We start from the raw sequence: 12,631 nt of genomic DNA, 5'->3' as shown, positions 1-12,631 counted from the left end.
CAAACTATCAGAAAAAAAGGCAGAGAAAACCCTTCAGCTGCTGCTAATTGTTTAAGAACCAGAAGACGTGCATATTGATTTAACAGACTGACCTAAAATAGAGGCACAGCCTTCATTCTTTTACAAATGCATACGTACATGATTTTTCAACAACGTTGCTGACTAAGATAATTTTAAACATTCCTGATTCAGAGTATGAAAACTCAGTCCAGAGTTCATGAAAAACTTTACGTCAAAATCACTGAAATTTCAAATTTACAACTGTTTTAATGGAACCTAATGAATCCATTTAACCCTGACCAAAAGTTGTCTCTAGGAAACAGCGTGAAAGCACTTACAAAGTGTTGTCATTTTTCTGTATGACACACAGTTGGTTATTATTTCCAAGAGCTCACATAACAAAATATCACCAGCAGCACTGCATACACACTTCACTCTTAAAAAGCATTACCTGTAGAAGCTCCTCTACTAATACGCTATAGTGGGATATCGACTATATGTTTCAGTATCTCCCTTGCTCTTTGTGCAAGAAAATGGTCTTACTAACTCTAGGCAACAGGTTTTTGGTTTTTTTTTTCCCCTTTCTCTGACTTGGCACAAGCATTAGATATACAGATCCTGGAGGACAATTGTATCTGAACAGTATCTGTGCACTGCAAAGACTTCAAAGAAGCAACAGTGACGCACAGTTTCATTTACATATAATTTTCATGAAGTAAAAATGTACCCTCACTTCAGAATCCATGGTGTGTTTTGGAAAGACACGTAGAGTTCGTGAGAAACATTTTTAATAGAAACTACAAACCTGAAGCTGGAGATAATAAAACAGAATACAAAACCCCCAGAGTACTATTTTAAAAGAGAGGGCTTTAAAGTTAATGCACCTGAAAAAGTTTTTTGACCCACCAACTTTCCGTTTTATTAAATATGTCACAGAACGATAAATAAAATAGTCACAAATAGCCAGTGGAATACAAACTGTTAGCATAAATTTTGTTGAAAAATTCAAAAATTAATTGTACATCATCTCAAATAAAGAGAAGTCTGTGAGGAACATGCTAATGAACAGCTTATGTTAAATACCAAAATTTCCATAACAGGAGCATGAAAAGAGATTATGGCACAAAAATATAAAATAGTAGAAAAAATGTGGGAGGGATCAGAAGGAAAATAATTTTTTTACATCTATTTGGAAAAGAAATACAATTCCAAAAGGATATTGTCCATTATAATGTTTTACTTTAGTATTTTCTATAAAATCACCAAAAGAAAAATGAAGGAAGACAGCCCTACTGTACAACTTCTGTGACAGAAGCTGATGAAGGCTGACTTTTCTCCATTTGCCTAGGATCTAGTGGGATCATGCTAGTGGGGTCATGTGTAAACACACCTCTCTCCCCTACTCAGGAACTAGGTACTCTTTACAAGCCCTGTACCTCAATTATTAGAGAAATTCCAAAAGTGTCAATGTTTGGTTTGTTTAACAATGTTTAAAAAAAACAATGTTTTTGTTTTTTTAACCTTAGGACAGGCTTTTTAAGTTAAGCAATTGCATGCTAACAATAATCATGCGCATTTATTGAAAATATGTGCAAAATTTTGATTAAGTTACCTTTTCAGATATGTGAACGCTAAATAAACTCATATTCATTTTAATACAAAGTAGATAAAAGAATACCAGTGTAGAAAAGACTGTTTTCTGACTATATTAGGAGATATAGCTGAGAGTTCAACAACAGTCAACCTCTTCTATTTTTTAAAGACTACAATATACAATTAAAATCAACTATATAAAGTGATATAACATGAAGCTCAACATAAAGTTGTTCAGTGCATATAATTACACCAATTACATTTAGAAATTGTATTTACTTGCCAAGAAAGAAGTAAGATTAAAAGGCAATTGTATAAAGTGACACCACACAACTTCCTCATTCAATCTTACTGAATATGGAATTATAGCAAGATAATATTTTAACTACTTCAAAAGAAAGGCCATCAAGTTCTAGTTCAAAACACCAACAAAATAAAACATGCAATTTTCATACTCTGTGCTTTTCAGTGTGCAACAAAAACATTTAGCTATTATAAGAAGCCTTTGGAGTTGTGATATACTGGTTTCAGATTGATCTAGAAAGGGAGGTCAATTACACCTTCCTGATACAGTTACTAAAATTAATTTCTTTTGCAAATTTTCAAACAAAACCACATTATGGATCAAATTAATTAATGTCTGAAGAATTACAATATCCTCACTTCAGATTCACTCAGGGGTGGTATTTCAACAGATCAGAGAAGGAGAGAGGGATACAGCATGGCTCTACAGGATCAAATTTTCAAAGCTTTGTGGATGTTTTTCTCTTCTTGAGATAGATTGTCAACTATCTTAACTTATCTTTAAAGTCTGAAACTATGAAGGTAAAGACAGAAGAAAAGAGCATCCAAATATATGTTTGAGAATGAAAAATTTGCTTTTGCATACCAAAGCATGTTTTGCTTATTTATCTTCTGTTTAAGAACTACATTTTCAGAAGTATCTCAATTCTTAGCTGCCTATATCTTGATACACATAAATGTAGGTATTTCTTTACGAATGGCTACCCAATGAAGCTCAAAATCAAATCTAAGGTATCTCAAGTTGTACGCATCTGGTGTAAGACATCTAAATCAAAGCATATCGAAATTCAGACCTGTATTACAGCAGACATGACAAGTGATTTTGACAGATTATTATCTGGACAGAACCATCAGGAAACAACATTTTCTTCGAGTTCTCTACTGTACCAACGATCTTTTCCACTTTAAATTCTCTGTCAGCCTTTGGATATTTTTCAAATTATTGAAAACATTCCAATCTAGATCCTGGTCTAAAATTATCACACATTGGCAACCTAAAGAAAGAAAACAACAACAACTAAAGGAATTCACCTAAAGGAAATACTTTATTTAAATATTCTAAAACATGCAGATTTTAATCTTTATTTTTTGTTTTTAAAGTTAAATTTCTAAGTAAAGGTTGGTTTTGAAGACCAAATTTTGAAATTTCAAAACTTTTCAAAGTAGACTTTTTGACGTAAAACCAAACAGAAATCTTTTTCTTTCCTCCAAACAAGAAAATGCACCAAAACTAACGTTTTCCACAGAGAATTCCATCTGTGTCATTCCTGCAATTGCCAATACAGAATATTTTCATGAAAAAATCCTGAGTTCTACATTTAGGGCTTCCTCCCTGTTTAGATTGCTCTTCTTCAAAAATACTACTGAGAATAGACCAGACTGGTCAAATTAGCACATGATCCAGAAATCCTTCTTTGTGCCACAGATAACAAGAAACATTTTTTATTTTCCCCTCCAAAAAAAAGGAAGTTCCAGGGATAACACCACCTGCCTTTTTCAAAAAATGCTCTTTCTTTCAGCAGTAAATCATGAAGCAGGGAAGAATTACAATATAAAAAAGGAGTAGATGCCATTGCCATATTCCCTGGAGGTGATATTGAGGTAATGGGGATAGATTAGATGACCTTTGGAGCTCACTTCTAACCTTATTTCCTACAGACTATGATATCTTCACCAAGTTCCAGAGAGAAGGCAGATAAGAGCTGATTTCTTTGGGAAGGTATTAGTTAGACTACAACCACAACAGAATCGCTGCAAGACTAAGTGGATATATCATTCCCCATAACAAAAGTACTGACATTTCAAGGGAGACACACAAAGCCTAAGCAAGGCATTTCAGAGAATAATGGAAAGTATCGAGTGATATCAGTTATGAATACCTAAAATTCTGTGTTGCATTCAAGTTGCTTAAATGTTATTGGTTATTAACTTCTGGCTGAGAGGATGATGTGGTTTTGGGATTTGTAACTTTTCAGTGGCTTAGTTTTCAGACACGTCAAGACTACTGAAAAGGCTTGGAAAAGTACATGTTTTACCAAACAGAATAACTACTCATTCCAGCACAGTGAACACAGGGTATGTGACCAATATATCCCTAGTGTTGATGTGGACTCTGTGTAAGCTCCCTCCCAAGGTTGCTGTGGAAGCATTTTGTCTGTTGAGTGAAAGAAATACTACATTTGCCTTTAGAAGTTTAACAGAATTTAGTGGTCTGACTTTGGCTAGCCATCCTCTGGACACTCCTCACACCCCTTTGTCTTCAGAACCCCTGATCCTGGAAACTTACTTGAATGTAATTCTCTGTGAAGACATATTTTCTCTCTCCAGGCTGATACATCAGTCTTACCCAAATTGGAATGACTTTTTCCTTCTTATATTAGAAGTCCTTGTGAAGGTATGGCCAAGCACAGAAAATAGCTCCAGAGGCTGTCACGTTTAGGAAGAGGCAATACAATTGAATTTATATACCTCTAAAATTGTTCTTAAAGTGGGAAGCCTGTAGGCAATTTAATTGTTCCTTATTTAAATCATAATTGAATACAGAAAAGTTACATTGCCCCAAAAGATTTAAGTTGGTTTTGTTGCAGTTTGTTCACTGGAAAATGTATTATATTTTTTGCTTAGCAATTTTGCATTAGCCATTCATAAGATTGATATGGTCCAGAAATATTTGTGGTTTTGAACAGCTTTATGACACTTTAATGGTAACACCTTTTTATATAAGCCTGGGTAGATAAGCTAACACCTCTGTATTGTACTGATAAGATTGATATTAATACAATAAGATAAGATAGAAAAACTGCAAATAGTGATAAGGCTTTTGTATGGCAGTAAAGAGAAATGCCATTCCTGCCCATTCCAGCAGAGCTGCACCAGCTGTTGCCAGAAACGTAGCTTGCTTGCTTTTGTGGCTAGTAACTTGCGTGCTGCTTAGGCCATCAGTGACCATACAACATATTTTACTATGATACAGATGTTTTATTAGTACATCAAGCTTTCTAAAAGGTGACTTGATTGCTTACAAAGATCAACTACTACCCATGCATGCCAAAGAAAACTTAAAGCCTTATTCAGGAATTTATCACTCTATTTCAGTGAATCATGACCATATAGTACCGTCACTTAAGACACTAAAAAGGGCAAAATAAATAAAGCATGAAATAAAGACTGGTGTTTTCTTCTCTGTGAAGCACTTACAGGGTATGGTTGCTTACACATTAACTGTGAACTGCTGCGATTAAAGTAGAACCTTCTCCAGCAATACTGAAGGAGATACCTTTTGCTAAAGCCACCTTGGTATAAAAGTAAGGGGATAGGAGGAAAATTACTCAGGGCAGAAAGCCCACAAAACACCCTGGTTTAGAGCAAACACACTGGCCAGCCTGATGCAAAGGCAGACTGATGAGAAGGAATGTTACAAATTGAAGCGAGGAGCTGCTGTGCAATGGTTTTACCTTGCAGTGCATGCCACTCCCTATACAAAAGTAATGTAGGCTCCACGTATTTGAACCTGACTCTTCAGAACTAGATCGATTCCCAGTCTTCAGGTCTTCATGCTACTGCCTGTTGTGCAGTCTGTTTGTTTCCCTGATTTTCTTTTCTGTTTTGCTACTCCTACTACAGACCTTGGATGTGCACTCATATTCCTTATCCACAGGCAGCAGGACTCTATTCATTGCAAGTATCACCACACACTGATATTTTTAAGTTATGATCTTTAAACCCTGAAACTACCTTGTTATCTTACTTATTCTCAGTCAGACAAATAAACTTCTAGTACTTATTCTTTCACTATTGCTTCCAGGGAAAACAGCACCTGCCCCCTTCCTCTATTATAACTCTTCCAAGTTCATGCGAAGCCCCTAACAGAAAGAACTCTTCCCTCACATATGTTTGACAACTTCATGTAAACAAAGCACATCTTACATCACTCCACAGCTATTTTCAACCATTTACTTCCATCCGTCTCATGAAGAAATGGCAGTTCCCATGACCCCAAATCAGCTGTTGATAATTACGCATTGCCATACTTGCTTCCCTGCAAATATGGAACTATGTAGCTCCTCGAATATCGTTTTGTATCTTTGTTTTTAATCTTCTTTTAAACAATGTCAACAGGTTGCAAATTGTTGTTTCATAAATGTCATCTTTGTAATTTACCAGTTTTAAGTAGGAGTCTAATTCCCTGCCCTTTTTCCAAAACATTTTACTGTTGTATTCCACAACCCTTTGGACTAAGCATACAGGAATGAGAGATGTAAATCCAGCCTACAAGCTACTTAAGCTCATGCCTGCTAAGCTGAAGCCTTTGTCTGACATTAATAACCCTACTGAAAAAAATCTCTGGTATGCACTAAGATTTGCTTAGCTATGTTGTCTTCTGGTAAACTGTCTCAGGGAAGCCTAGCACAAGTCCAACAAGTAGTCTACTTTTCTTCTAGCAAACATATGCAAGTGCATGCATACCCCTGTTTTGGCAGGAAGAGTGGGGACAACAGCAATTTCTTGTGTTAAAAATCTGTCCTTTTTGGTAATTTGGATGGTATTTTTAGCATTTGTGACAAGTATTGACAACTCCTTTACAGTTACTGTTAACGTGAAAACAGAAAAAAATGTCTCCAGATAATCTCTTAAATTTATCTATTTGCAGATAATTTTCAGATATTAATTGAACACTTCAGAGAAAGCTAGTTGTCTATAAACAAAAACCCATTTAGTTCAAGAACTTTTCAATGCACTGAATGGAAAGCCACACCACTATGAGCTCATAGGCTTAATCATCCACCATTGGGTCTTACTTTAAGTTGTTGTTCTGGCATATAGCCCATATTTTATCAGTGATCAGAAAATAGCATTTTAGTCAAAATAACATGCATAGTGTAATACATATATTTTGCATGTTATTTTTCTTACATGCACTAAAAATGTACACACAAACCTCTCAATTTACTTTAGTCATTTTTCTGAAATGCTATATAAACATGACTGAAACCAAGAAATCTTCTATAAATGCATATATCAAAAGTGCATATGAAATAGCGATTTAAAAGTGATTTGTCTATGCTCACAGATTTAATGGTGTATTGCCAGGCTTAGGTAACACTGACATAAGCTCAGTAGTTAGTCCAAGCTAATGCCAACTCACACGGACAGGAATTCAGGGCAATCATCCAGCCCCAAAGGAGGATAGATGTGGAAGAGTTTTGCCTGCCAAATTAGTAATGTCCCTGATATGAGCACATCAGGTGACAGAAAGGGCACCCCGATGACATGCATCACCTTTACTCTGGTAAAGAACTTCCCTGTCAACGAAATTCTCTCTGCCAATTATTTATGCTGCATTTTATACAGCTATGCAGCATAAATTAACAAAAGTAGAGGAGAAAAAACACAACCCAGTGTTTTTAACTTTCAAAATAAAACAAAATTTCTACATAACGAGGGCCATCAATAACTTTCTATATGATGTAACCCCTTCCTCTGTCTCCTGAAGCTGAATGTACCTGGAGCAAAGGAGTGGGCCTTTTTTTCTATTTGAAAAGTGATGCCAAATTCATTGTTCTGTTTTTAAGTAACAGATATTTTAATAATATACAGAGAATTTTACTTCCATGCTCATTTACTGAGGCCACTGTGATTAAACTGTGCAAACAGTGAAGCAAAATGGAAGTATATTGTTTCAGAAGAAGATTTATGACATATCCTCTACGTATCAAAAAACTGCACAAGAATGGCTTTTCACAATGTTTTCCTGGATGTCAAAAATAATCCAGCCGAGCTTATGATTAATTTTTACACAAGATGTTACTAAAAGATTAAAACCGTGGTGATATCCAGGGTGTGAAAGTTAACTTAGTTCACTCACAACAAATCTGCTTTAAGATGATGTAATCCAGTACTGATTCTCCTAATTGCTTAGCTTTTGCCACGGGCCATAAATGTGTCAGTTCTCTCTTCTTGATTGCTACTGTAGTACTGTGATAAAACAAGTAGAACACAAGTGGCTGTCTAATGCTTTGGTTACTAGTCACAAGTGTTAAAGCAGATTAAAAGTTGTTGAAAGGTCATATTTGCAATTGAAGTGAACCAAAGAAGGACGACCCTGGTCTTTACTTCATCCCTTCACATAATGTAGCTTAAGCTTTAAAAGGTTAATATACAAGAGGATACTACTATATCCTCCGCTTTAAGAAATGCACTTATTTAATATCAATTAACCTCTTTCCTCCAATACACATAAACTGATACAAACAATTAAGAAAAACTTTAAATAGACAGGAATGTCTGGGCAGAAGGTACACCACCTCAGCGCTCACCACAAATGAAAGAATTATTCAAGTCTTAACGTACAGTTGATGAGGACTATGATCTCTGAACTTCTAATGTTTGTCTGATAACAGGCTCGTTTCTTTTCCTTGCAGTTCTCTCTTTTACGATAGCCTCCCAGAACTGAACAAACCTGTCTGCCAGAACCGAGGTTTTATAGTCCTGAGGCAAAATCCTGGTCCATTGTTACCAGTGTTTCAATCTGATAGTGCTAGATTAGTGTCTTTGAGTTAAGGTGCTCGAGCCTGTTCCCACTCCAGACCACTGTTACCTGTTTATGAATAAATCCAACTGTGATTTCCAATGTACTACTACACTGCTATTCTATATGTTATGCTCAATCTTTTTAGATTAGTGAAGTTCCATGAATAAGAGGTATGGGTTTTAATTTGAAATAAAAAAACAGCCTTTAATTTGAAATAAAAAAATGAAACTTCCTACTGCAAAGTTGGAAGTAAACGATCCTAAGTAGTCATGGATAGTAAGTAGTATGGATCAAAGTCCTAATGGGTTCCTTACTGTTGTGTGCAACAGACAACCAAGTCACGCTAGAGAACAGGATGACTAACCCCCATAAGCTCCTATCACGAAGGTGAAGGGGAGAAAAAAAATCTGCCTTCTCATTAGGGATTGACATCATGTGACATATGTCAACAACATGAAACTGCTAGTTCTAAAAATTAATGGAATTTCTAAAATCATATTAAAATGTCTTAATTGAAAAATCATTAAGAGAGTCAACATAGGGAAGTGACACGTTAAAGCTCATCTTGAAAGACAGAGAGAGATTGATTGTGGAACTAAAACTCAGAGAGTTTAGAGTCAAGCTATCATGAGTCAACACATTTGTTACAAAAAAAGATGGCATACAACCCAAACTCAAATACAGATTTGATGTTTTTAAAAGACCAATTTCACAATGTGAAAATAATTCTAAGCTAAATCAGAGTGAGAAAAGAATTTGAACACATAAATGCTCACAGGAAGTGAAAGGTGTTTAGAACTCGTTTCTAATGCCCATAAAACCATTTTTCCAAATCTAAGGAAAATCTACATTAGATAAAAAAAAAAGTTAAAAAAATCTAGTATTTAAAGAAGAAGATACTGAAGCTAGGAAATGTATCAAGTTTATGTGAGAAGCAAATAGATGCAAAAAGAAATCAATTGTTGGAAGATTTAAGGATAATTTAAATGAGTTTCAAGACATACTAGGAACAACAGAGGATCTATAAATCGTATCCATCACAAATCATGCAGAAGAGGTTGAAAAGTTCAATAAATAATTATATTCTGCATTTGGAAAATAAAGCAGGATAACCTGCTCTGATCAAGTGATCAGGATATAGTTCCTTTTCAACAGTATCTCAGGAAGATACTCAACAACAGCTACTACAGCCAGATATTTTTCAATCAGTATACATATGGCTAACTTGTAGCTAAGAGTTTTATGATAGGCTAGCAGTTCCTTGCACAATTAATGCTGACTTTTAACATATCTCAGAACTACAGAGAAGTTCCAGAAGACTGGATGAAAACCAATACTATATCAGTATTCAACAAATGGCAAATGAAATAACCCAGGTAGCTCTGACAACTTGATACTGGTCCTGGATACAGTAAAGGAATGGCCATTACAAGATAAGAAGTTAAAGGAGGACAATATAATTAATGTCAGTCGATACAGGTTTTATTGCTGATGAAGATTGTCCTGATGAAGATTCTGTAAAGCAACAAATATTTGGATTCTAAAATTATTCTGACAGAAATTCAGCATGGCACAAACAACTAAGGTCTTAAAATGGAAGTTACTATTGAAAGCATATATTTCTCCTGAGATCCTGGGGTGGTATATTTTTGACCTTATGTCATTTAACACCTTCATCTGGAAACATAAAATCAGATACAATTTGCATATAGCATAAAAGCTGATGTAGGGGATAATCATGAAGAAGACAGTTCAACGGTACAGTGTGGTCTGGATTTCTTGATAATCTGGATACATGCAAACAATTTGTGGTTCAATACCACCAAATGTAAACTCACACACCTAGGAAAAAAGAATTCTGTAAACGCTTCTGCAATGGGAGACTCAGTTCTCCAAAGGGTTAACGTATTCCTATTTGTGGGCAGAGAATATTGCCTGCAAAAAAAGGCATTACATTTCCTTCCTAGCGAATATGGCTGCTAGTAAATACTAACATCAGTGCTGATGTCTGCGATTCAAGAGGTTTCAGAGAAGAATTAAGAAATTTATTAAAGAACTCTTTAAAGGGAAACATAATAGGAGATCTATTAATTTTGCTTATAAAACAGAAGGTGAGGAGGGAGCCCACTGAGAATGTACAAGCACCTACGTGGGGAAAAAACTGGCAACAGAGGTCCTTAATTGAAAAGGCAAAGCTTTAACAAGATTCATCGGCTGGAAGCTGAAACTAACAAACAAACAAAAAAATCAAATATGAATTTGTCAATAGTGAGACAGTAACTGCCAATTATTTTGGTGGCTTGTATATAATTTAAAATTTCATTAACATTTTTGAAGATGCTTTGATTTTCTTCAAAGGAAACTCAGGAAATTCCCAGTCTTAGAGGTTTAAACGGGGAGTTGAACTGACCACAAAAGTTCCACGAAAATGTCAACACAGTGGAAGGCAGCACAGTCCAGAAAGCAGAGCCCCAGATTAACAGACAGAAGAACAACCCACTGCTCTTAGCACTGTCACTGATAGATGGCACTGGCTCAGTCAATTCAATCCTCTGGTCCCACATTTCCCTTCATAATTTGGAGACAACAGTGCTTGTAAAATGTTATATATATGTACAATTTTCTTATTTATAACTAATATTCTGGCCTCATAGAAATAATTGAGTTGGTCCAAAACGCAGCATCTCCTCTCCTCAAAACCAATACTTCTATTAAAAATAACATGCTTCTATTAAAATGGCTTGAGAGGGAATGCACGTTTATACCCAGCCCCCAGGAATAAATCTTTAAAGTATTTTATGGAAGTGACCTAAGCAATTCAAAAGATTATTCCTTGCTCTTTTTCTAGTGGCCAAAATCTCCACTAATTATTTGTGTTTTTCTCAGTAATATCCGTTATTTATCCGCTAAACTGGGAAATACCTTACACACACAGAACTCTTACTGCATATTAGATAAATGATCTTCACATCACCTTTCATTTTAAAGATTTACAACTCATTTACACCTGTTTAGAACAGGAAAACTGAGGCACATACTTTGCCCCATGACCATTCTGCAAGTCACTGATCTTCAAAACTGTACTCATCATGGGCTGCCTGCCTCTGACTACGGTCACATCAATTTTAGGGTTAATGCTTATTAGAGCATGGCATAAAATATTTCAAATATCAGATTAGGACAAAGAATGGATGATATTAATTGTAAATATTATTGCTTAGAAACATGCAACACTTAAAAGCTAATTTTACCATGGTAGACAGATATTCCAAATCCTTTGTTGGCTTTTTTTTCTGATCTGGGTATGATCACTTTTTGCTGCTATGACAAACAGGAATATTTCCTATGGCAAAATAATGTTGTTGCTTGGAGTATTAGTTGATACACTTTAAATGGCAGTCAATCTCCTGTGTGTTATCCTGCTTGCGGTTCTTAGAATAATGTCTAAAAACTGCAGGTGATTGCTCATTTATTTTTTTTTAAAATCACCAAAAAAGATGAAGAATTCTTACTGAGAGAAAACAGCAGTTGAGAATTTAAAATTCAAAGAAATAGCACCAACATTTTCAAAATGAATGCTTGACATCAGGTTCCAAATACAGGTTAAGTACCTAATCTGGTGAATAAACATGGATTCAGATGTAGGAGTTTAACCTTAGGTATTCAGAAGGAAAAATTGTAGCCATAACCTTTTAATGCTGAGTATTTAATATTAACAAATATTAAAAGTTACAGGCATGCTAATTTTAACACCTACACGTTGACAACTTCAATTTATTTCTAATAACAGTTAGGATTTTGTTTACATTAAGGTACAAATTTAAAGTCAGCTAGCTTACTTCATTTTTATTTCTTTAGCTCCTTTTACAACAGACTAGCAGCCAAGCCACTACAGCAAAACGTCTTTAAAGTATCACATAGTTTTAAAAGAACAGCCTCATCATGATAGCCTCCTCACTTGCTTCAATAGCCTAGGGCAATTTCATTATGGCAGACTTCATCTTAATTCCTATCCCTTTCTCCTTTTCCCCTTTTTCCACATCTACCACAACCCATTTGGATTAGAATCAAAGATTACAAAATGTTTACAAGACTGTACAAGCTGAATACACCTTTCCTAACCTGAAATGGTCTCAAAACCATTGTAATGTTTGTACAGGTGGGATTGGAACTTGCCATCCGGAGCTTTGGAAATCAAACGCT

At 35.3% G+C, this 12,631-nt stretch overlaps 1 protein-coding gene across 1 annotated transcript in view; it reads right to left on the bottom strand.

Annotated features, from left to right (window-relative positions):
* Positions 1-12,631, bottom strand: part of CAMKMT (calmodulin-lysine N-methyltransferase) — a 219,023-nt gene that overhangs the window by 73,197 nt on the left and 133,195 nt on the right. The window lies entirely within an intron of this gene.

This window comes from Pygoscelis adeliae, unplaced genomic scaffold (assembly GCF_000699105.1).
Source record: "Pygoscelis adeliae isolate BGI_AS28 unplaced genomic scaffold, ASM69910v1 Scaffold96, whole genome shotgun sequence".
Lineage (NCBI taxonomy): Eukaryota > Metazoa > Chordata > Aves > Sphenisciformes > Spheniscidae > Pygoscelis > Pygoscelis adeliae.
This window is presented reverse-complemented; position numbering and strand designations above follow the sequence as displayed.